The sequence below is a fragment of the Bombus pyrosoma genome, linkage group LG15, assembly GCF_014825855.1.
Source record: "Bombus pyrosoma isolate SC7728 linkage group LG15, ASM1482585v1, whole genome shotgun sequence".
Lineage (NCBI taxonomy): Eukaryota > Metazoa > Arthropoda > Insecta > Hymenoptera > Apidae > Bombus > Bombus pyrosoma.
Genome location: NC_057784.1, coordinates 7796743 through 7822987, shown reverse-complemented (window position 1 = coordinate 7822987; position 26245 = coordinate 7796743). Strand labels below are relative to the sequence as shown.

The 26245-nt window shown below is 42.3% G+C and overlaps 1 protein-coding gene across 3 annotated transcripts in view; it reads right to left on the bottom strand.

The window, feature by feature from the left end:
* LOC122576048 (serine-rich adhesin for platelets) overlaps positions 1 to 26245 on the bottom strand; it is a 63430-nt gene that overhangs the window by 25194 nt on the left and 11991 nt on the right. Inside the window, exon 1 of one of the 3 annotated variants that reach the window (XM_043745826.1) lies at positions 18745 to 18766. The exons of the other annotated variants lie outside the window; for them this stretch is intronic. The gene's annotated coding sequence lies outside the window, so the exon portion shown is untranslated. Of the gene's footprint in view, positions 1 to 18744; positions 18767 to 26245 lie in introns of those variants that run through there. 3 annotated transcript variants of the gene reach the window in all.

The window sequence follows — 26245 nt, the reverse complement described above, 5'->3', positions numbered from 1 at the left end:
CAAAGGCGAAGAAGAAACGAGTGGATCAGAAAGCTTAATTATATCCGTAAGAGCATGAATTTGCATAAACATTGCTAATCTAGCGATTAGAATTAAAGCAAGGTACTCTAATTACAAGAAACTGCACGAACCTACTCTGTATCTATTTAAGTGTGACAATCCTCTCTCGCTGCGAAACGAGGTGGAAACAGCTTCGAGGATCGAAAGTGGCCTTTGTTGGCTTTCAGACTCTCAACGATCCATGAACGAGTCGCGCGGCTCGCGATCGTTCCCGCAGCTGGCTGCTTTCAAGGAAAGCGCTACTCGCGCTGCAGCATCGCGATACACGATCTAGGGAACAGATAAGTAGTCGCACGCGCGTAAGAGAATTCGCCGCTTGCAATTCGCTGCTATGTGTCGCTGGCTACGTTTGACTTTCGTTAATAACCGCGCATTACGGCGACCAGATAATGTACGCGCTTAAACAAACGCGCGACACTGCTCGTCGCGGTATCGCAGGCTCTACGTTTTCGCGATAGGGCACGCAAAACTTTCTTGGGATGAAAAATGGACCCAAGTTCGAAAGCCAGACACCCGCGCCTTTCCCGGAAATCAACTCGTATATTGTGTACATAGAGCCACTTTCAGCTTGCGCAAGTTAAATCTATTTAAGTCGCTCGAGTTTCTCGAATGTTAGATTAAGCTCGGGACCGTTTAAACTCGAGTAATTTTATGAGCGAAGAACTATCGGTCATCGTACGAAAAATACACGAAAAGTATTGCAAGTATTTCGATAACAAAATCGTAACGAAGTTGCCAATCTTTTGAATACAAACAACTTGAAGTCGGATTGATCAATGCAAACGAGTGTTACAAAGTTTCAAGGATATTTCAAGTAAGTAACAGGTTGAAGCTTGTAAAGTGTGAACTGTTCGAATTCCTGTAACTCGACTAATCTAGACGAGATTGTAGAACCCGACTTCCTACTTGAAACGCGCGACGCAACTTTTCAACCGGTTAACGCGATGGAGAATTGTTATCCGAATTACGGGTTGACCGATATCGTCATTCGTAATTGCACGGACATGCCGTCGCTTGTCCGCTGATTACAGAATCACCGAAAGCCCCTAATTCGAAATAACAATTAAGCAATAACGCGGTGATTCGCAATTTGTAGCGGGTATCCTGTGGCAATTTATTCCGCTGCTTCGGGCGAGCGTAATCGGCCCCGGTGTTCCTCGTGGCTCGTCAACCGTGTATCGTGAAACAACTTCGCGCGTCGTCTTTATAACGATGTATACAGTGTGATAACTAACCGCGTTAACTTTCTAATTGCCGCTTTTCGGGGATAAAGAACGCTCTGAGATGGAACGGACAATAGAATCCTCGTTGCACAATAGCCTCGAGAAGCTGACACACTTCGCAACGCGTTATTCCATTTACCAAAGAAGATATTTTTCGAAACTGAAAGTTTACCAGTGTGTCGTCCGGAAATCGGAAACTCGATGTGTGCGACTATCACGTTTCGACTATATGGCCGCTTACAAATCACGAATTCGAGAGGACGACGAATCTAAATCTTGAAAATTGGCTACGAACGACTATAATCGACAGAGCCTTTCAAGCATCGAAACCGAATAATCGGCTGAATCGGCGCCAAGCGTTGACTGCAGCTGCACACTTTGCATCGCAGACGAGGCTTGTACTGCCGTGGTGCGGTCTGCGACCGGCTAAATTCCTTCGGGACGCTTCAAGGTGACACTTAGTATGCCGGTATCGTTAGCGATGCTTTTATTTAAAAAGATGGATGCTCCGAACGAAGAATTCAAAAGCGCGAATCGCGAACAATCGCGAGCCAATTACTCCGTGTAACGTTCGAGATTGAATTTCAAAATGTTAAAGTTTAGGTGACACAAATAACCCTATCTTAATATATTTATTGCGATTCGTTGGAACTGCGATTCTTTCGGTCAATGTTATTCTCTGGGTCGAATTTACACACAATAAACTCGATTACCGTTCGCGGCTATTCCGTTGCAATTGAACCTTTGCTCGTCCTGCCACAGGGAATTCAACATAATTAGTAAAAACAAAGAGCTTTTGAGCGGAACACGCCGCGATGCCATCGCTGCAAATGAAGTTACGTTCGATCGCGGTGCGTTGCATAAATATTTATCCGTTTAACAACACCGTGAATACGATGCGATTTTTAATCGTGCTACATAAATTACATATGCTCGATAATTTAAAACGATATAACGCGGTATTGATACAGCTTTATAACTTGTAAAAGAAGAAAATACATGTGCACGAAGAATAGTGCACAGTCGTCGTCGAATATTACTTCTCTGGCGATAATTTTCTCCATTTCCTTTTCGAAAACAGTTCAACACCGGTTCGACAGAGTGAATCACGGCAGCGATGTTTATCGAACGTTCGCCTTTATGGAATTTACATTTCTACCGGGAAATTAAAACGACAAGAGACATTTCGCTGGAACGGGAAGTTGTTTCTTCTTTCAAGCTGGCAATCAACGCCGCATAGTCTCGCGGTTTCCCTAATGCCTAACAGTAATTCACGCGTTGAAAACCGTTGTTAAACCGTGTACAGTTTTTCGTGGCCGCAAACTTCAGTCACGTAGTCTCCTCGTAAACCGTTTAACGTAAATCTGCGGTCGAGCACTCTTCATTCTTCTCGTTATCGATTATTTTCTCTAAAGCAATTTGCTAGCGCTTCGCTAACCGATCACGAGTCAGAAAGAGTTTCCTGAATAGTTATCGGGGGAAATAAATTTCTAAAACAATTATGCATTTATCGTTAATCATGATAATCGAGTCTCGTTACAGTTCTAACGAAGTTTCAAATACATTTACATAATACGCTTAATATATTCATAAAAGTCTTCTATAATAGACTTATAGGTACTCTCTGTACATATATTTCTATATTATACTTTCATGAGTTACGTATGTATAACACGTAACAGCAGATTCTTTCTTCGCGAAATTATACCGAAAACACGTACAGATAATTAACAAAGAAGGATACATTGCTATATAATGCTCTCTTAACGACTCCAAACTCTCTGCCTTCGATTTTACCGCGCGAAAGGACGCGCTTGTTATATGAAACGCGAACAAAGAGCTCGCGGCATCAGAACCACGAAGTAAACGAAGCAGAATTTCCTGCTATGCAAATGAATTCCCGCGACTGCTCGAAATGTCAGTCAATCACGCATCGAAGGTCGCGGCGTTCCGGGCAAGGTGGTATGAATGAAAGCGTGTTCTTTTCCATCGTTGCACGAGTCTTCTCTTCCGCGACTATCAAGCTTTCGGTTTGTCGTCCCAATCTGGCAATGCAACTATCCTATCGGACGTCTCCAACCAAGCTTCGCGTTCGATTCCGGCGTATTTCTCACAATGGCCGTTCTCTTGCGTTACGAACAGCGGAGAAACCGCACGCAAAGCGCGTGTTCTAAGGTTGAAACGCGTCGAGGCAACCGCCAGTCGATTTGTAGTTGTACTTACGTGCGTCAGTCCGTTCGTGTATTCGTGTTATGCCTTTACCGGTCCTAAACGAGGTCGACCAGCTTCGGCCATAACCACACCTCCTTTTACCGGAGTCCGCGTCCGTGTATTTTATCCCGCGATGTCGGGCGCGAGATTCGACGGCAGATAGGCCGTGCCGACCGACAAAAGCATCCTGAACCCTGGAATCTCCGTCTCGTTTTCTCCCCTCGTGGTGGACGTTCAACGAAAGCCAAACGACACAAACCCTCTGGGGTATGCTCGTCCCACCCCTCATTTACATAACACGAACAAACCGCTCCGGCTAAACGTATATTACGGTAGAAGTCCGTTTATATGAACTTATACGAGGACAAATGTACAGTACGTCTACGGTATATAGGCGGCCGAGTAATCACGTTACAATCGGCAAGGTGGTTGTACGTGAAAAAGTAAGTCGAAAATATAAAGTGACGTTTTTTTCGTGGCACGCTTCTCGTTCGAGATTATCGAGAACGTCTCTGAAGCGTAGTGGAATTTGGCTAATTTCGAATTGAGGAAAAGCGAGCAATCGACAGAAGGTTATTCTACGTGTGGAGATAAGTCGAAAATGTGGGATACGTTTCCCTCGTGCCAAGCTTCGTCTCTGGGAAAATGAAGTTTCAAGTAGATCGAACCAGCTGGAGTTCATTTAAGCACTGATTAAAATTTCGTTGAAATAAATGAAGTTCTACCGCGTACGTGTAAAGTCATGATAGTATTGCAGGTTGCTTTACGTTAGTTTGCTTTAATCGAATAGAACTGGAAAGGCGAGGGTGAACGTCTCGAAGAATTACTTTGATGCTCAACGTTTGAAATGCCACGCGATGAGATCATCTGGGAGAAAGCGTCCGATCGTGAGTTACAGCTAGTCCCTCGTGTGCTCTAGAGACTGTCGCTCTAGATATCGGCATTGATTTCTAAAAATCTGTATCGATTCCAATTTACTCGTCCGTTATACCGCGCTTTTTGCAAGGTTCGTCCGTGTTTCGAAGGCTTTGATCATTTCGCTGTTTGGACAGATATTATATGAATATTTTCGTGTTTCGTTGTACGTGCATTTTTCCACGCGATTAGATTCTTTGAGGGATGTTTTTTTTTCATTTCTCTTTAAACTCTTTGTACGCAGTAATTTTTACGAAGATGAGTTTGTATTTTATAAAAGGGAAGGAGAATGGGAGGTTCGGTACAGTATGATGAAAAACTAATCTGGGGAAAAATTGTAAAATTATAAAGAACCTTTTATCGAGAAGATACTTTGATAGACAAGCGAGAGGCGCGTGTTAAAAATCCACCAAGTTTGAGATATCCGCAAAAATTCATTCCGAAAGCTATTTCAATTCCCAACGATGCTTACGTCGAGTATCGGAAATGACTATCACATTGTCCTGCAGCATATCGCTCGAAGAACGAAGAGAATCGTTCATCGTATCTATCAACTTCCCTCGAATGATTCTCCAAAAAGTCTACAATCTGCTTCACATCACAACCACATTCTTACGAAATGATCAATAATTCATCTTAGCCATCGATCACAAACGCGATCATTATTATGATATATAATACGTGATCCGGAACGAAGGTTGACAAAATAGCAACGCAATTTGGCCGATCGACCGCGCGTCAAGAAAAACAAAATTATCAGAAATTGGCTACAGAATCGACCAATAATCGCGGTTTTTTTGCTTTTACGGCACGTCGTGGAAGGAACGGTTTGTTTTATTATTCGCCGATTGGATCGTTGGTATCGAAATGAAAATGGTTCCGTGGCGGTCGTAGATCCGCGATACGACTACGCTCGATTGCCCGCGCCTTGTCGGCCAGGAAGAGTTACATAATTTCGTGGCCAGGTTGTGACCGTTCCCCTCAGCCGTGCCTCGTAATCGAACGGCAGTAAAAATCGTCGCCTAGTTGCTCAAGTTTCTCCGGGTAGAGAACCACCCACCGTTAAGCTTCGTAGAACGAAATTTTCTTCATGGCTGACAGTAGAGGAAACTACAGGTTTGTGAAAGCCGAAAGAGGACGGCTCTTGTTTCATTGTTCATTTACTTGACAATATCGAGACCTTGCAATTCCATTTTTATTATTTCATGATCGTTGTGAAGGCATTTAATGGATACAATTTCGATTACAAAATTTAATTCACAAATCGAAATACTATAAAGCTAGAAACGAGTTTCCTGTATGTGTTTCATTGTTTTAACGGGGCACCGCAAAATGGACGGCAACGTGATGCATTTCTTTGTACGTGGATATACGCGGAGGCGAAGCAGCGACGATCAAACGAATGGACAGTCGTAAAATTGCGATGGTGGAGGGTGAAGGCCGAATGATGACGATAACCGTGGCTCGTAAAACTGGAGAATGGCCACCTCGTTTCTAGGATGAGGTGCCAAACTTTAAAGACACGTTGCACACATCGCAGTAGATACGATTCTTCGTATAATACGGGTATAGTAAATCGTAAGCACAATTTCTCCAAACAACCACGTTTTGCGGGCAAATAAAATAAAATGATGGAAGGATTACTGACGTGTAGAAATACGGAAACGTTGGAAATATTTATATAACGTATCGGCGAATGCGCGGATTTGATTTGACCGTGTGATTTTTACGACCACGCGTTTCTCATAAGCGATGCGTGATCAGATGCGTAAATTGAAGCATCCATGGAACGTGTAAGTAGCTTCAAATAGTAAAATAATTATTTATTACTTGGATAAAATGCGCGAATGGTAACGTTCAAAGGAAATGGATGTATGTATGGAGTGGTACACTACAAATTCAATTGATACGATCAATATTGGATATATCCGTCCTGTTTATTGGAAAAGCATACTTTTGTTTGGAAATTGGAACAGGATTGTGATTCGACTTCGATCGGTCGTAGAATTATATACACCGAAACAACGGGAAGTCAGAGATAAAGGAAGAAAAAAAGTTATTTCATTGGACTAAGACGATTCGTAAAAGTTCGAGAGTAATTCGGTTTTAAATCAATCAAACGTAGTGAAACCAGCGGGGGGGGGGGGGCATTCAATGAAATATGCGAGCTGTACATTAAAAGTTCAGGCGAAGTCGTATCCTCCTGGAATGCGCCCGATGGTCCTGAAATTCTCCGCCTCTTATTACGAATTTTTCTTGTTAACCGAGGCGGAGCGACGAGCGTGCTGCCGAGAAGAGAGAGTCCGAACGTTTCTTCAACTCTGGCCCGAAATTAATGCGATAACTTGAGAGGAAGTTTTTCAAGAATGAAAACTGCGCTCTCGGAGAATCTCGTCCTCCTTCCTTGTTCAAATAAACTTAAAACCCAGAGTACATTTCTCTTCGAAGCCGTTTGCATTGGTCGTATATTTTCATGGAAGACCGGTCTGTTGCTTCGCTGGAACACGGTCAATGTGACCAATAAAATATATATAATAATAAAATATGCGACCCATCGAATTAGGGCTCCGTGCGAATATTTCACTTTTCTCAACTACAACGTTACACGACAGAAAGCAACTAGTTTGACTGTTCGACATTAGAATACCGTAGGACCTTGATCAACCGGCTTAATCGAGGGACAGTCGACCCGGATAAATCGAGACCCGAGGTGACATAAGTTGAAACGTGTTTTCTATATCAAAATAATCTCTTTCCTTTAGTAAATCTGTTTCTTTTTATTACATAGTCGTTTTCTCATTTATAATACACAGCGACGCACTGGGCAAAATATTCGTACACGCTCAAACAGGATAAACTTTTCCAAACTTGAATCAAACTATTTGAATATTTTAAGAAATTCGAAGGATTGGTTTACTAGTTGACGCGTTAAATATTTTTTGATAAAATTGCAATTGGTTGGAATCGCGAGAAGAAAAGTAAGACTCCTTTCGCAACTCGGCTATTTAAGCTTGTAATGAAAATCTAAAGAACGCATTTCGAAGATCTATGTCTGTTATATACACGATGAAACCTACTGTGTCTACAAATCGAATGCTTTCCATTGTTTTTATCCTCCAGTCACATATTCTATATTAACAGAAATGCTGCTCCAAAGTACCCTCGCAACGTGAATCGTTGATTTCTAATTCAAACGCAATTTCCCATAAGTATCGATATATCTAATCACGCCACGTTGCGATAGTTCAAACAAACGGTTCACGCGTCGTTTGCTCGTCCGCGTTTTTAATGGCGGCTCTTTCACTTTGAGAGCCAGAATGCGCGAAGGCAACACGTAGTTGATACGTGCCATGGACTTTCCCTCGTAACCCTGCGATCTTACGTGTCTGGTACCGTTCCACACCATGGTCGCCATTATAAGACGATCAATGCCAGAAAACAAACGAATTAATGTTTTTTCCTGTTAACAAGAATGCTACTTCCTGCGGCAGCTTGCGTGCACCACGAAACCAGAGATCCGTTAAGATAAAAAAGGAAACGGGACGCTCGTTCGACGTGCAAAGAAATTAATTATTGACGAGGCTGTAAATCTCTGTGTAATCGCGCGTAGGCAATCGGGGTGTGTCACCTGTTTGTCCCATTATTATTCTCGGTCATCGTTTTTTTTTTTTTTTAAATCTTTTATTTTTCAGAATTCTACGCATCGTTACACCTAGCTAGGCATACGCAACTCTCTATTTGCCAACCGTGTTATCAATATCAGCTTGGAGCTATTAAATATTCTACATATAGGTGCAATTGCTCTTGGAATGTCCGACATTGGTAAAAACGCTACAGCCAGATTCAACCGAGAACAGCTTGGCATCGATATATGTATTTGGAAAGCGGTTCTTTCACCGGCGAGCTTTTGCAGTATCACCTCGAGGAATATGAGCCGTTGCAAATAAAGAAACTTTCGTGCTGGGACTCGTAAAAATGTGAAACGCGCCTCCGTGCAGAATTTTATTCCTATGCACGTGCCGTCTCTCGAGAGGGAAAAGAAACGAACGTATACACATACTTTTAACGCGTTTACTATACTATTGTACTTGCTTCGAAACTTCCTGCTTCGCGCCATTAATCTTCTAAATATACATACGGTAGCTACATTTTTATAAATCGTTCCCATTTACCGTAAAAAGAAATGACGTTCAACGCGCAAATATAAATGTTTATTTTACGGCAAGCAGTACGGTAGAGGCGCAAAACTAGCAACAGCTTTGCAATAATTAATTTCAAATATTCCGCGAAACTTTTTCAACGCGAGTAGATGTTCGGCGTTTGCCTCGTTATCCGGAACGGTCCCGCGAAAGCGCGATCCATCCATAGGGAATAAAGATGAGAAGAGCGTGGCCGCGAAACAAAGCGGCCGACACGTCGAGAGACAATAGAGAGGTGCTAGACTGCACAATGGGTTTTTATTTCCTTTCCCGTAACATCGAGGCGACCGCGTGACGCGGTTCAATCGCAGAAATGACAGAAAGAAGCGTTTCTCGTGTCGAGGATTGTGAACATCCTGGATATATGCGAACGTTTTACATGTATTCGAAGTTACTAAGCTTTTCAATGACTACAACTAAATCCATAGTTATCGTTAAAATTTCCAACAAAAATAGCCAGTCGCTAATGAAAGTTTCAGTCGGAGCTAGTCAAAGTGTTAAAATTAATGAAAACGTCGACTATCTGCTGCGCGTTCTCCAAAATGGCGAAACGTATCCTCGGGACAAACCGAGCGTAGAGATTTCGTTTTCCTACTTTTACGGAAGTTCGCCGTCCTGATTTTCGTTCCTTCTTCCGACTTCGAATAAGTTCGTAGTTTAAGGAGATACGAAGCCAACGGTTAATAAAGCGGCCGGTTAAACTCCCATTTCCACCGGAAACTTCTTACACTCGTCCTCGATTGTATGTATATGCTTCCCGCTCATAAGCGTTAAAACACTCGTTTGAAAAGGAAAAGTAAACCTTAAAAATGATTTAAAGAATTATGAACATTTTTAGGAATTGTTTGCTAGATTAAAACTTCAAGTTACGCAGATTTCGCGCATTTAATGTCATAATCAACATTTTATTGATTATATATAGAGAGTCGAGTATCTGACAATTTCATTGACGTTATTCCTTCACCATACATTTCAGATGAATACTTGCGTAAAATGCTATGTATTTTATGAATATCCACTTCGATTCAGTGAACATTCCACTCCACAGCATGACAATATTTAATTAGAAACACATATTTCACGCGAGTTATCTCGCCACACTATAATAAAATTAAATGTTTCTCTCGTGATTTACGTCTATCTCGAAATACTGCTTTGATTCATTTTGACACATATACTATTCATTTTTCTATTTTACTTGACGTTATTTAGTTTCATGTATATTATATAAGGTACTTCATGAATCACGTTCTAATTTTAGCCACGCTCTAAGTCATTTAATTTATCGCAAACTCTTTTCCAATGAAGCTTCGCGTTCGAAAATTGTGGAAACGTGTGGAACATAAAATGTAAAGACATCCAATTTTTTAGCAGAGAGAAAAGACTTGTCTGACTTAAAATTATTTTCGAAACTTCATTTGTTTACATTATCATACGATCTTAAGTGTACGATAATGCAAACGCATCACGAAATTTTTTGCTTTTCCCATTAATATAGCGAACATTCATCAGGAAAGGGCTATTTAATATTAGATACTAAATATTATGCTATTTGTAGAGAAACCTGTACGTGTCATCTCTAGGCACATTCGTTTAAGTTTGAAAACACTGTTGTGTTGAAAACACAAACCAATCCTGTTTGGCCCTAAATAACTTTAATTAAAAAAATAAAAACCTATAACAACAAAAATTATATACTTTCAAGATGTCCTTTTTATGTTCATTACACAAATGTATTTTATAATGTTCCAAGTAAGAATTGTCACAGGATTGGTAATAAAAAAAAAAACAAAGTCAATTAATAAATAGCTAATAATTAATAATTATTTGCAAATAGAAATTGCTCTTAAATTCTATACTAAGGTGTTCCCATTGGCATGTAGCACGTTATAGGAAAAAAGAATACTTTTTAATTTTCTTATACTTACAGTGTCGTCTACGAGAAATCTTCAATTATTAATACATTATTTTCCTCTTAACTGTTGCCAGCAGACTTTCTTCCTTTCTGCCGTGCATTTTGAATCGTTATCTTGCACGAATACGGTATTCTAACTGATTATTCGTTTCACACGAGACCAGCAGGTGTCCTAATACTCGTGAATGGACGTATACTACACAAAGCTACGTAGAGCAGAGACGAACGTTGAATCGATCGCACGGAATTAATTATCGTTCGTCCATTCGTTCGACTTCGTCCACTTGCTTTATCTAGTACGAACAGCGAGTCCACGTGATTCGATAACAATAGCGCGTATTCCTCAAACAAAACAGCAGATACGTTTCTCGTTTATCTGACGATTGGTCGCCGTGCTTCTTGTGTCTTCTCTAGACTCACGTTCGCCTACAACCGATGACGAACAATCTATTTTCATTTCTCGTGTTATTTATTTTATCCGCCCAATAAAACTACTTCTTTTTTTCTTTTTGTTCGAGGAGAACGTCAGCATTAATCTTTTCAAGTTCCTGCTGGTGACTTAATCGACCAACTCGAGTCGAAAACGATCTAGAGAATTCATCGATCGACTACGAGATCCCACACAGCTATATATAGCTACTATTCCGATAAACAGTAGGGAGGCTGAAATTCTCAACGGAATTTAGTCGGTTGCAGCGTCGCGTCGGTTGCGCGATACCAAGGCAACCGAATGACGTCAAAGTTTTCTACGTACACAACGCAGCGTTGGACAGGAAGAGATCGATGACCGCGATAGATCTCGCGGCCATTGTGACGACGAAACGTTGCAAGAGTAGATTTCGTGGAAACTCGTAACGAAACGAGACCGATTTCCGTCCGATAATCCTCCCACCTCCAACTTGTTTCCCGCATCTTCGTTTATCGATCAATGTTTGAAATCCATAGACAAGTTCAGCGAAAACTTGATCAGCTAACCACCAAAATAAGCTTCCCAATCACGATCTTTTCGCGATTACATAGATCGGCAAGAAATACATTTCCATGAACGCTAGAATTAAGAAGAAATTCGATACGTTACATATATATTAAAATACGAGCCTCTTGGAAATTAAATCGATCGTTCATCGCTATCTTCTAGGAAACTTCTGGAAACTTCACGCGTGTCGATGGAAAGAAATCGCATGGAAGCGAGAATGTAGCAGAAAATCTCAAAAACCCGCCTTCGCGGATGCGCGGCCGATTTCTAATTGTCCGAACACGAATCGTCGCTTCGTTGTCCCCGATTTTAGAACCGGTAAAGCTTATAGATCCCCGTGAAGCCGGAACAATCGTCTCGATCGTCGATCGTAAACGATGATCCCGGAAACAACGCTGTTCCAGGGCTGTGGCAGTTCACCGCGCTGGTTCCGCGGCCTACGACCAGGTTTCGTGAGAGTCGCGAAAAAACTGGACCCGGTTACTGTGTCATCCGCTTCTGGAATCGTCTCGATCCGCTTTCTGATATTCCTTCGCTATCTCGTTCCTTTTAGGCAATGCACGTGGCACGGCATTGACAATCTTTCTCGCAACATGTGCGCGCCATATTTGAAACGGCAATTTTTAATCGTCGATGAATCATGGAGCCACGTCGAAAAGAAACTGTTTTTGGATCTGTTGGAACTCCGGTCTCTCTGCAACGCTTTTACATTTTTACGGCGTGCCACGTAAGATCTCCATACAAGATCTGTCGAACGGTTCTTAGCATTTTAGAATCTTAATCTCGGTTGGAACGTTATAATGTACGTGACTTGTAGAATCTCATTAGTAATGTTAGTCGATCGTATAAGATGATCCTACTGTTAAACAGTTTTGATCTTTTTTGCTGCGTTGAAAACCTACCACAAAGTACCTACCAATACTTCAGAGATTTAGAGAAACAAAAATGAATACACGCTACGCTATTCCACCGTAATACTCCAGGGCTGGGTTCCGTATACTATGATCGTTTAATCTTTTAAAAATCGAAGATGTATCGATCGATTTGGCTCGAGTCTAAGTGGATGATCGTTACGCTGAATCTTACGTAGACGAAAGAAACTCTTCTTCGCGGAAGGAGCAAGGCGTAGAATACGAGAGAAAGAAAGGAAGGCAAGCTGGTTTGATCGGTGAAAAAACTAGGCCCGACCGGCATGGCGTGTCAGGGTTTCTAGGATCGTCGAAACTCTCTCTCGGTGCTGTAGAAGCACGTGATGCTCGTGTTCCGGAGTCGATCCGCCGTGGCAATGAGCACAAGGTCCCCGGACCCGGTTCCCTCCTTCTTTTTTCTCTTCTCTGTTTCTCCCGGCTATCAGGCATACGGCGTCGTTTCCCTAGCCCAGTCTGAAACACCTCGACCCGTTCTGGGACGACCTAACGAGGCGCGATACAATTAATGCGAAGCCCTACTTCGCGACCGATGCACCCGCGGCCAGAGTTTTTCCTTTCCTTCGCCCGTTTAATTACCTGCTAGAAGAAACGGCCCCCTAATGAGGTCGTTCTCGATTCTGCGTTACCGTGCGGCCAACTAATTCCGATATCCGCGAAATACCCGCCAACTTTTACCCAGATTTCCGGTCGGTCGCGTTAATTAACCCAGGAACTCTTCGTGCATCTGATTCTTCCGTATGCCTACGCTACGTTTTCAGACGAGACGTACGATTATGTGGAAATTTTTTATTGTAACATTCGTGGACTGGCTGAAAGAGCAGGAATATTAGGTGATTTCGTTCGGTGTATTAATTTGATTTTCGTATCACTTTCAGACAAATGGTGCGATACTTCCCAAGATAAATTTAAGAAGATTGTTAAGATATTATAATCTTTCTGACGTCATCGTAGAAATTTTGTTCCTAGTATCTTAACGTAACGATACCCTACATGTTCTTTCACGTTCTAATCTCAAGCACTCGGTTGGTTCATCCACGTATTTCAATTTTTATAGTATTCTTCTTTTTTTACTAGATTTACTCGAATATGACGATGTATTAAAATCTGACGAGATTTGTATAATTTCTCGGTTGACAGATCTTCCCTCAGATTTTTAATATTCACTCGAAGACAGTGTCGCTGTAGCAATATCACTTTAATAACTCCTCTAGTCAGGCACTGTGTACGATCGAAATTACCGAAGCACCGACAAGTACTGGTGCAAGGAATTCGTTCTTCCGGTAGTTTCTATTATCCGCGCGAATATCAGCGACGTTTGCACCGCAGGTCGAAGAACGTGGGAAGGTATGCTGGACGGGAGAAAGTGTGTGGCAGTCGTGGGTTTAATAACTAGAAACTGACTACGCGAATCGAGAACTTCACAATTAGCCGTTTCGAGGAAACCCTAAAGATCGTTCTGTGGCTCGTAAAATGGCAGACTGAAATAATAATTAGAGGTAATAGCCTGCGCGGATTGCGAACGATCATGGCGACGATGACGAAAGTAACCGATCCGAAAGGTTACAGTATCCCTGACCAACGTTAACAGTCTCGGCTCTTTCCGTGCGCGCGAAACCTCCGTGTAACCTTTCCCGATCGAAATCTCAAGGCGATTCAGCCGTTGCCTTGTACGAAGCCTCGATCGTTCGCAATACGCCACGAGGGAACTGAAACTAATCGAAGAATAAAGAATCGTAGGTTTGCTGGATATGTTTTGCGCGAAACTGAAGTTTTAGAATTTCAACGTGTTCGATATTCTGTAATATAAATTTCGCGGACATTATTTTTGGTTGCGTGATAACAAAAACAATTCCTGTTTAATCTTTTATACGCTTTGTGTAAAAACGTACCGGCAGTCAAAAACGAGATTCGTAACAGGATAGAATCGGTACCGTAAAAAAGGATGCTTGCTTTGATTTATTGTCGGATAAAACTTAAAAATACGAATATTTTTTAGTGTATTTTGTTGTTTATATTTTTCTTATTTAACGGGGAACACGTGCAGGTGGAATTCGCGCGGAGATACATTATTCGCTATATTTAATTCAAACGTTTAAGTGAAGTGCACATTTTCATAATTTAATCGGGTATTTAATCGTTCGATATAATGAACTTTTTTTTATGTATAATTGAAATTCATTTAATGCAGACTGGAGGTTAATCTGTCGTATGTTTCTACTCTTCTGGAGAGAATTGACGACTCTTCGATTCCCAATCAAATCTTCGAAACGAAACGAACTAAAAGAATATTTTCATTTCTAGTAGTATTTTAATAACCATTCTTAAATAAAAAAAAAAAAAAGTAAAGGTAAATAAAATATTCACGACCTTCCATTTTCTAATCTAACTTCCAATATAAACCAAAAATCCTATTTTCCAATATTTTAATAAACGGTCTCGAGTAAAAAAGATGTGTAAAAGGTAGAAAGAAAAATATAGAAAGTTTTTGATCCGTAGTCGATCCGTCCGGAGAAGGCAGAATTCGCACGCGTGCAGTGTCACTGGCGCGCACGCGTGTGCAGGTCGCCAAAGAGGTCAATGCCTCTGCTGGTTCTCGTTCATTCGCATACACACAGTCGACCAGACCGGTGTCAGCGTTTCCTCTTCGCATTCAGAGGCTTCCGCACTTCCCCTGCCCGGTCCTCCAAACCAGAGAAACCGAACGAATCTCTCAGATTTATATTCTTATCCGAGATGGTTTCGTTCCCGCGCGCGACCAGTATACCGTAAACTCAGTTATACGCACGCTCACGCGCTATTCAACGAGCTTTTCTCCGTGTTTGTGAATGTACATGCTTGTGGAGTGTACAGGATGATCGTCTCGAACCGCGACCTGGGTTAATGGGAATCGTTCATGAGATTTTCCTCGCTCTATAGGATATTGTTCTGTGCAAAGTATAGAGTAGGGATCGTATCAGGTGATCGTGAGCTACTTTCCGATACAACTGGGTCAGATAAGTAAGAATCAAGGCGCGAATTATCCGAAGAGATAACAGTAATATCGTCGACGAATTTGCTGATAATTTACTTGTTTAAATAGCCTCGGAATGGAAAACTGTTTAGTATATGGTTACTAATTTCTAGTTCAAAGTATGTTTCATGCGACGCACGTATCTCTCGGACGAGTGAGAGTCTTGCGAAAAGTTCGAATCAGCTGGAAGACAGTAAACGCGTGAAAATTGACCTGAAAGGTGCGGTCGTGAGAATCGAAGAAACTCGTAACGACGTCTTTCGCAATAACGGCTGGTTCGTTCTCGCGTCACGAATACTATTTATTAGTCGTTCACTGCATTCCTATAACTTATGCCCGCATTCCTATCGAAGGAGAAACTTTCGATACCTTTGCTCTATCTTTTTTTTTTTTTTTTAATGACATTACTTCTCACATCCTCTGCATATTTCCCAAGAACCGTTTATCGATATTACAGCGAGGAAATGCGTCTGGTACAGCCCATTTCGATACTCGAGTCTCACATCTGTATGTGTGAGCTTTATACAACGATACCGACTTCTCGTGGTTAGCTCGTGTCACGATTACGATAACGAAACAAAGGAAAATATTTGAGTTACGCGCAGGGAAGATAAAAGTACAGAAGTGTCGATTTTCAACGGAAGATTTCCTTTAATTCGACGAAGTTTCAAAGCGGAGATCAGGCTGTACGGAGGACGCACACTAATGCGGACAATGAAGGCGTGGATTATGTGTGCGAGGACCACGTACGGGGTAAAGTTCCGCTACGTGCCAGCACGTTTGCCATCGGCTGCCGAAGAAACGCATAACTCTGGGAGGAACGTACATAAACCACGCGAAACGCTCCATTCGTTTCGATGAAACGTTCCCGGAGCTGAGAACGTGCCAGTGTCCATTCCACCGTCCGGAGAACACTTTTCAGATCGTCGTCACGGGATTTTAACGCGAGCAAACACCGGAAGACCATCGAATCGACCGGAGGGAACGTGATACGTCTTCGATCGACGTGGCTCGCGCAGTTATTCAATTAATACCAGATTATTTCAAGGGAATGGACTTTAAATTCTGGTATCCAATAATTCACGGATCTTATCTTTTCGTATGGAACCCAGTGAAATTAATGCAAGAATTCTCGTTTTTAATTATGCAGTATCGCGACGTCGTAATTAAAAGAGAGAAAAATAGAGACATAAATTGTATTTTGCATGTGTTAATATCAATTAATGCGATCCGTGGTAACGTTTCGCAATAGGTCTGTGCTTTATCAGGAGAATGTAGGATATTCGTGTGGTTAATTTAGAAGAAACTTTAAACTCTGATAGATTTCGTCATTTTACTTAGAAAAATAACTCATTATGGGATTTTTCGTATCATATTCGATCGAATCGTATTATATTTATCGTTGACAGATTTCTTCAACCGGATTTTCAATTAGATTCGATCAGTTTGATTTCTAACAAGCTAAAGCATCGATCTGTATAAAGATACGAGGCAAAGAAATCGCTTGTTTCTTGTACAAAGAAAGAGCAAAACTATCGATGGAAATTTCACGCCTCGGATAACAACAGACTACCAAAAGATAATCTTAGCTGTCGAACGAGCAGAGACAAAAACCAGAAACCAGAAGGAGCGACTTCGGTAGTCGACAGACGGGAAGTTGAACGATTCGGAATGGAGAGAAGAGAGAAGAGAGAAGTGGACGTAACAGGTTGTTACTCGTTAATAAATCCCGCTGCTTTACAACTCTATAAACCGCGTATCGCAGCCAGCTCGTCCGTCCTTAGAAACGATGCTGCAAATTAAAGCAATCGCCGACTCCCTACTTAAAGACCGTACTAGTGGAATCTGGCGAAGTTGCAACCGCTCGAACGAAATAAATATTAATGCCGCGACCGACTCTATTCGCCGCTAGATTCACCGATAGAAGTTAACGAACACGAAGCGGAGTACCGTTTGCCGGATGGCTGGCTGGGGAATCTGTGCCGAACACTCCACGCTCTCCTAACTTCCGTTTCGTCGAACTTTCCTTGGAAACCGGCATATCCTTCGTTGGGTGTCTATTTTCCTAAGCGTTAATTGGGCTTAATTAGCGATCAAATGATATTTCTATGGCAGAACATTGAAAGGAGGAGATGAAACCACTTGGGGCTGTGAATTATTCGAATTAAGGTATCGAAGCAAAAGGATATGGATAGAATATTACGCTAGAATTGTTACAAGTGGGAATCGAATATATGGTAAAAAGTTTGGAACAGGTTTAATTTACCATCAAACTTTGTTTAACTTTGTCGATTCCTAAAACAAACGTAACGAATCAGTGCGAAATTTCAGCTGCGATAGCGTTAACTTTAACGACAGCTTTTAAAAGAGTTAAAGTTGTCACACGTAAGAGTAGAATAAAACAAAGGCCCAGAGCGGTGCAGCTCTGTCAACGTGCTGCCAGAGTTTCGCAACCTAACCGCGATTCGTTTCGCAACTCGAAGTGGACCGAAACTAGGTTCCTGCGTCAATATTGTCATTAAGTTGTTGGAGGGAGAGCACCTACAGCCTAATCATCGTCGGTAATTCGAACCGCGGCCGTGTACACCTTAATTACCAAGAGAGAAGAAAAAAGATAGGCACAGCAGCGTGAATTCGCTCGTGAATAAGTGAAAGTCCGCCTTTTGTGATAGAAGCAAGGTCTTGCTTTTACAGTACACGAGTATATTCGCGTGTTCGCGCGCGCACGGCATTGGCAATGGCGGTCGACCAATCGCCAACCCGTCCGCGAAATGGATTATTTGCTCGCGTGCCGATCTCTTATCTTCGGTATAGAAGCATCCAGCTTATCCAGCTTAGGCTGCTGAGAAAAATTACTTTCACCAACTCTCCCTATGAACGCATCTTCTCGTTTCAGTTAGCTGCGTGAATGTGTGACACGATGACTTCACCTCGTTCCTCCACTTAACGCTGCTTACGACTTCTCGCGAAATCAATTTCGTATTTCTTGAGACACGGCCGTGTTTCATAAGAACTTGATTAAGAGTTTTTTTCCAAGAAAATCGAGCGTAGTGAGGTATGCTACGATGAACGAAGCATAGTTGGTATGACGAATAATTGTAAATAAAATCTGAATGCCACAAAGAAGGCGGAGAAACGCGTATATGTATCGGAATATACGCTGCTATGAGCAAGGTTCTAGCTAACTAATTAGTTCAATGTAGCATATTCCACTGTAGAATATTCTACATTTTCCGATACATGGAACACGTGTCGGCTTTCCAAACATCTCCTACTTCTCTCTATAAATTACAATCGTACTCTTACCTGTACCACCTTCGGGCAAAATTCATCTTCGAAATTTTTAAATCGCGAACGAAACTTTCATCCGACGATTTATTAATCCTTTTTCTCGTACAATATCCATTTGTCGGATTTACTTTGTCAAAACACTGGGAACAACACACGAAATCTGCCTTAATCCTGCCGCGATCCGCTAACGACCACGCGTCCAACGCAAACTGAATCGAACAACGGAACAACCACCGCGAACTGTGCAATCAGGTCTCACCGAAGAGCTCCCCTTCCACCGCATAAAACGAACGAGAACAGTGTTTAATACGACGCCGGTGAAAACGCATAATTTAGGCCGAAGCATCAGGATAGTCGTGGACTTTCTTGCAGCCGGTTTATTTCCTTTTTCGTTCGTCCCACTACGTTTCCGCCCTGCATACTCATGTTTTTTCCCACTTTCCACGACGATTAGACACCCTACGTGTCTCATACTAATTCACGATGCACACCCACTTTCCACACTTTGTCGTGGAAAGTGCAATCGAGCACAGGAGAATCTCGCGAATTCCGCGATCCTTTCACGCGGTTGCTCGTCATCGTGTGTTTGCTTACTCTGCACTGTGGACACTTTCTAGACCTGTCCATTCGTTCAAGGTTAAAGCGTGAACGTACGAGGCCATTTTTCATCGCAACTTCTGAATCGCGAATAATAAAACCGGCTGCAAATTCTTTTCAGACTTTCTGATCCGGTATCTGTTGCACTGGAATTCTGGAGATTTGCATTTGCAAGGAAATTCATCGTTACGCGCGGCAGAGAAAATCCGCGTAAACGACGAGTGATCGAGAACCGAGCACCATCGTTCGTAAATATTAAAATATTTATGAAAACTTAACCAAACCTTGCAAAATCGTACAGGAATTGTGAAAACTTTAAAAAATGATTACTTCGTTCGAAACGTTGTATCGCGGAGAATTCGTACGTTTACTTTAATTCTCTCACAGATTTAAAAAAGAGACTAGGTCTCTGAAGGGTTGAGATAAAATTTTCCTCCGCTTACTTTACATTGCAACCCAACATTCCTACAATATTGCATTTGCATAAAATGGCCAGTTAAATAGACTAGTTACGGGGATAGGATAAATTCAATTTCGCGAAAAATTCTGGATGCGCTCGTCCTACTATTTTAACAAAGCGAAATATTCACGGTGCAATATACGAGACAGAGGTATTCAAAGGTCACGGACTTCGCATAAATATACAGGTTTCTACGGTCGTAGCTACGCTAGCAGATTCGATACGGTGACATCTTTAGCTTTTCCCTGGCATAGATTGTCGAAGACGGTCGCGTGATTCGTTCGCTGAGTCCGCGATTCTATGGAACAGCATTACGAACTTCCAAAAGCAATCGAATCCGAAAGTCTCAAAGCAGTTCCAGGGGACCGTGAATAATATGTTGTAAGAAAAATGTTCTCGTTCTGAGAGTTGGTCCACTGTTTCTCGAATATTTTCGTGATACATTGCCTAACTTCTTAAGGACTGAATATACGAATCTGTATATCGTAAATTTGTCGTTGAGAAAATGTATTTAAATAAATATGAGAAAGAACACTTTCTTACAATAACAAAATTACAAATTACGTTAACATACCGTGAACATTGTCTTGCTCTTAAATTATCTCTCAATTGATCTTTTTGGCAAAGAATACAACAACATCGCGGTGAAACTTGATGGAACTCTGTTTGAATAAAAATAACTTTATTATAGAGTGTAGCAAATATCCAGAACCTGTAGAACCACTTTTGCCGCGATACCTTTCGATATCTCTCACGTTGCTTCGAACCAAAAATAATTGACACATCTGACAATAATGCCTGGAAATAACTGGAGAAACTGCGAATTCAGTTACAGGTCCTGGAGAATGTTTCGAAAGGAAAGGGGTTAACGATGGCGAGCGAAAAGGTCGCCAACAGCCTTTCTCCGTGGCGTCGTAAAGTCGAGGTCACGTTGTTTGATAAACGGCGTCAAAGCATGGACCAGCGTAACAAGAGCTCGTTGTCGAAACAGGATCCGGCGTATCCAACCGAAGGAAGTATTCTTCTTCTCTATGAGAAATTCAGAACCGAACGAGATCTAACTTTTCCTCCTCTGATCTTCCCTCTCGAACGAACGAGAGGGAGAGTCTATAGCACCCTCGGCGACGATGTCAAGAAACAGCACACGGTATTCAAGGTTTCTACGTGTAACTTCATTAAGCTGCTACCAGAACGAGCCAAAGTCGTCTACGTCCCAAGGAACGAACTTAGCCTGGATTTGATTGTTCTTCGTTCCATGTCAAAGTTCAGGCGTTAGGCGAAGTTGGACGAGGTGTTGGCGCGTCTATTGTCTATCGCGTGTCGATAAGGTCGCTACGGTTGCAATTAAACTTTGTGCGTGAAGGGACGAAGAATTGCTGGAACAGATTACCGGGCTGGGATTCCAGGCTCCTTCGATTAAACCACTCGGAGCTTCTTCGTTCTTCTCGCAATTCTGCGAGTTCGAAAACGGCTGTTTACGGTGTCACCGTGATAAAACACGGAGAAGAAGGATCTCGTAATCGAATTTCCCACGATGGAAATTGCGTGGAAACGACGCCCGTGAGGCTGACCAGTGTACGCAGTTTCCCATCGTGTCGAGAACTCTGATTAGCAAGGAGACAATGGCCGCGCACCTCGGTGAATGTCGGTCGATCGACGTGACCTTTAGGCCGACTGACATTTGAACCCTGAAGAAGAAGAGGGAGCCGCGAGTAACTGCGCTGGACGGCTCCGTGACGTACGATCGGAGAAATCGAATCGGAGTATACGTCCACGGGTCTGCAGATTGATCGACCTTTCTACCGAAAGTTCTCCGCTCTCCGAGTGCCGTTCTTGCCCTTCGTCCCACGAAAATCAATGTCTTCCAAGAACCGGCAAGATCTACGGGCTGTAAATGTCGTTCGTACGAATTTACAAGGTGACAGGAGAATTCATTGGATATTCGAGTTCTTAGTATGAATGGCCCGCGCCGGTTACGAGGTTGCTACACAGTGGTGCAAAAGTAATATAACGTTTACGACAAGAAAGACGGCGCGATAGGATTGATACGGTAGGAAAACCGTATCTATAGGATATTCCACAAAGTTGAGACAAGTAAAATGATCTGAATATGATCCTAGATGCGAAACTTTCACCTGTGAATCTAATATACGCAGACACAACGATATACAATACATTATTATTAAACGACTTGAGAGATACTAAATCGAAAATTATCGTTCGCTACCATCCTATCAGCGTTTCTGTGGAATTTAAATAGGACGTTGAAACCGGCTCGAACCTGAACCAATTGCCCGCGTTTAAATAAACCGGGAAATCGTGTCGATCGACGGATACGAGTAGCATGTAGCCGCGGGTAATCCCTGCTGTACACGCGACTAATCTGGTCGCGGGTCGTTCGACGAAGAAGCAGAAAGACGTCGGCGAGGGGAGGCCGTCGATCACATGATTTCCCCAGTTGCGAGATAATACAAAGTTATCACAGCCGGCCAAGCTTGCTCGTTAATCTCGTTCGTTGTGGATTCACGTCCGGAGGTTATTTCGAGCGGAAGTGCATCGCTGCTTAGTCTGCGCTCGCTAAGCTCTTACCTCTTCTCTTTCGCTTCCTGACCCTACGCGTATATACTCGGTGCAGCCAAACCCCCTACAGAATCTTCTTCCGAAAGGAGATGCACGCCACTAAATTTAGATTTACGCGTTGAGCGTCTGCTCTCTGCCTGTTAGGCAGAGGCCATGGCTCGCTTAAGCAAAACAACGATAAAGCATTCGAAAGTGGACGGCCACGAAGCTTAATGGAGACGCATCGCGCGTCGAAGGACGCGATCGGCACGCGACGCCGCGTAAATTTAGCCCGGTGGATCGAACGAGCCAGGGATTAAGTGCTATCCCTTATCCTCGTGTTCCAGTTATTTATGAGTCTTGCCTTTTCCCCCTTTTGTCTGTATCGTAGGAACGCGTGGGGTGCCAAGTTGTAGGTTCAAGGGTTAAATTAACCCCTTGTTATCTTATATCAAACTAAAGTATAATTCTGTGTATAACTTATTTAAAACTCTTTTCGATCTTGTTCTACAACCGGAACCTCTATTGTCACGTTGCCTCGTTCCCAAATTTATTCGGACAAACGAAAAGAATCTACTGCTATATCCGAGTTAAGGAACAAGGTCGTATTGATGCAACTCTTGTTTGCAATTTTTTTTCAATCAATCTATATCACAATTTTGACGAAAGACTTCTAAGATTTGCTATCGTCGCTATTTGCTATTTCATTTAGACACCACAGTTGGCGCGACGTCTGAAGAAGTTGAAGTACATTTATAACCACAGGATAATTTCTTTCTCAAGTGCGGGCATTTTTTCTATAGATCTGAATTGCGCAATAAATTTCAACACTTTTCTTATGTTTCGATGAAACGATATGTTGCTTTATTTACATTTTTCAACAATGTTGTACATACATCGGTCTCGCTGCCTGTCGCTCAATGAATTCATTTAATAAGAACACGTCGATATAGATAAGTTACTGAATCACGAATAGCTTTTCAAAGTAGTTTATGCCTAACATAAATAAATTGTCGATGTTCAGGAAGAGTGAAATTTATCGATATTTTGGAACAATACAGTAGTATCATGCAAGAGTCGCTGTATAGCGTTTTGATTAATAGGTAATCGGTGTTTCATCAACGTTACAATCGCGAAACGAGCGTTCCAATTTCGTAGCGAGCGTTAGAGCACGTTCTTACGATGCCTCTAGCCTCAGCCAATTGATTCTTGTTGCAATATTTAACAATAGACTGAACGGGCTTTAATTACACGGGTGAAAATAATTTTCTCGGCGCACCGACATGTTACGCCCTCGATGCTCCTTCAACTATTAAATTCCGAAGGAAATAAAAGCCGCACTCGCACGCCTTCGCCGCCGTTCTAAATCATCGGCATATTAGATCATACGATGAGTAACGCGATTTTCCTTCCAACCACGTCCAATAGGTTGTCGCACACAAACGCGAATTAAACGCTACCAGGAATGCTGATTTATCTTCGTTCTTCCGTGCAAAGCATATGACGAACACGAGTCGAGTTTTCGATATTAGGTAAATATATTGATATATTATCGATATAACAGGTATAATATTATTGATCGATACAACGGATCATTCGATTATTTCGATCTGTCAGAACTCTTTGCTGAGCCTACGTTTAAAACAAATATCCTTTTATGCACGTTCTCGAACTTATTTTACAATTTACCGATACGATTATTTTGTACGGTATAATATATTTTGTATAGTATCACGCGTAATACAACATAACATAAAAGTTTTCCGGCAAGCGTTCAAATATTTTCACCAGTCTCTGAATATCCGTAATTTTGTAATTAAAACCGACCATGTCAAAAATGAGCAAGTGTCTGGGTGCTTTCGAGAATTTTCAAGCACGCTGGAAATTTTTAAATAATGGAGCAAACAGAAAACCATGTTCTAATCCTTTCTTACAAATTGGCTTTCTGGCTTGGCGAAACTGCGACGAGGCACGAATTAAAGTTGCACGCTATCTCGTTGTGCCGCCGTAAATCATACTCCCGTTCGCCGCGGGACAAGAACAGATGCGTTTGCCTGGTTCGTTGCGAAAGATCGGATGCCCCACGCTTCGTTGCCTTTAGACCCAGTGCAGTCCACGCGAAGACGATCCAGGATTTCAACACTTCGGTTCGACAACGACGATGAGCCAATATCTGGCGGGAAACGATCGCGAAACAAGGAAGAGACCTCGATTCCGCTTTTTTGCGTGTCGAACCTGGCGCCAATTATACGTGGCACAGTGGCTTTCACAATAATTAATCCACGAAACCGTGAAAGCCTGCGTGCTTTCCATTCGGTGATAAGTTCATTTGAAAAGCTAATCGGAACGAAGAAAAAGAAACGATCGGAATAGTTCAAACTTTGCTGTTACACGTAACAGCGTGCTAATCGAGTCTCGTAACAAGGAAATTTCAAAATATTTTCGAATACTTCCGTGAGCCTGCGTATATCATTGGAATAAATCTCCAGTGCGCCAGGATACCGACCGACGTTCCCAATGTTTGTGCTCCGTTTCGGCTAATTGCGCCTGCGAAACCGGAATACCGTTATCGCGGCCAATACGCGTGTAAGCGAGACAAGATGAAAACGACGGAGGAAAAATGAAGCCGTTTTACCGCACGCGAAGGACATCCACTTTGCTCGAACGATTTTCTTTCCATAGGTAGTTTACAGAGGTTTATGATTTTAAGTGAAACAGATTGAATGTTGTAACTTGTAATCGAGAGTTCTGGCTATAAAAATAAACGGCCATCGTATAAATGACGACTTGGTGAGAAAGTTACAGTGCCGATAAGTGCTAGGGCTGGATGGATAGATCGATGTAATGGTCGATTGCTTACGAAGATGGTGTCAACGCTCAGCCTGTAAACCTTCAAACACAGATTTCAATAACACGGATCGTGAAAGTGAAATAAATAAATTACCGCTTTATGTATATGTATATTTTATATGAAAGCCATGTCACGTCCATGCGTATTTATAAGAAAACGCGAACGAACTCGTTTCTTACCGCGTGTTTACTAAACCTTTATTCAATTCGAAGATACGTGGCGCGTTTAAAACCTCAAAACTCGAACACAGACTTTCTCCAGATCCATCAAAAGCGAACAGTGTACTCGAACGATGAAAATTATTGCCTTAAAACGGGCCATAAAAGATCGTCGAACGATAGCTGCATAATCTAAACAACTCGAGCAAACCATTCGGCCACGGTTTACCGTAGAACGCCGCAAATCAGGTGGACCGGGACGCGGTCCGATCGTGGAACGTCGTTTTTTATTGGTGTTATCGGCGTTCACGGGATAAACGCGGCAAAAACGAGTAGACGACGGAGTGTTTCGCGACCGGACGATTCTGACTTTAGAGTTGGTCGTAAAGTTTTACGAGGCTTTTCGCCGCCGTCGCCGCCTTTGGTACCGTGTGCACCCGGCGCTCTCTTGAAATAGCGGTCGTGGAAAATGAACGCGTACACCAGACGGACCCTTCCTTCCCCGCGATCCGTTCTTCCGACCGGATGTCGTGTCGTACCACTGCCCATTCATTCGTATTGTACGAATGAAACGTTCCCCCGCGAGCCTCCATGCACGCGTCTGTGACTCCGTCACGCGTCACGCATACGTATGCGCTCGTAATAGCTTGGAAGTACATCGTGATCGTTTCTACATCGACCTGACCTTCCGTTCTATTCTGCATTCTTCTCTCCAATGCAGTTTCTAGAGTAGTATAAGGAGTTGAAAATGCACGCTACCAAACGGAACTTTGAAGCCATTTTATTCGCCCACTTGCATCGAATAATCGACCAATTTCATTATTAATAATTAGCAATCAGTGCTACCTATAGGCAGATGTTGGACGAGAAAATATTCTACGGTGAAAATAA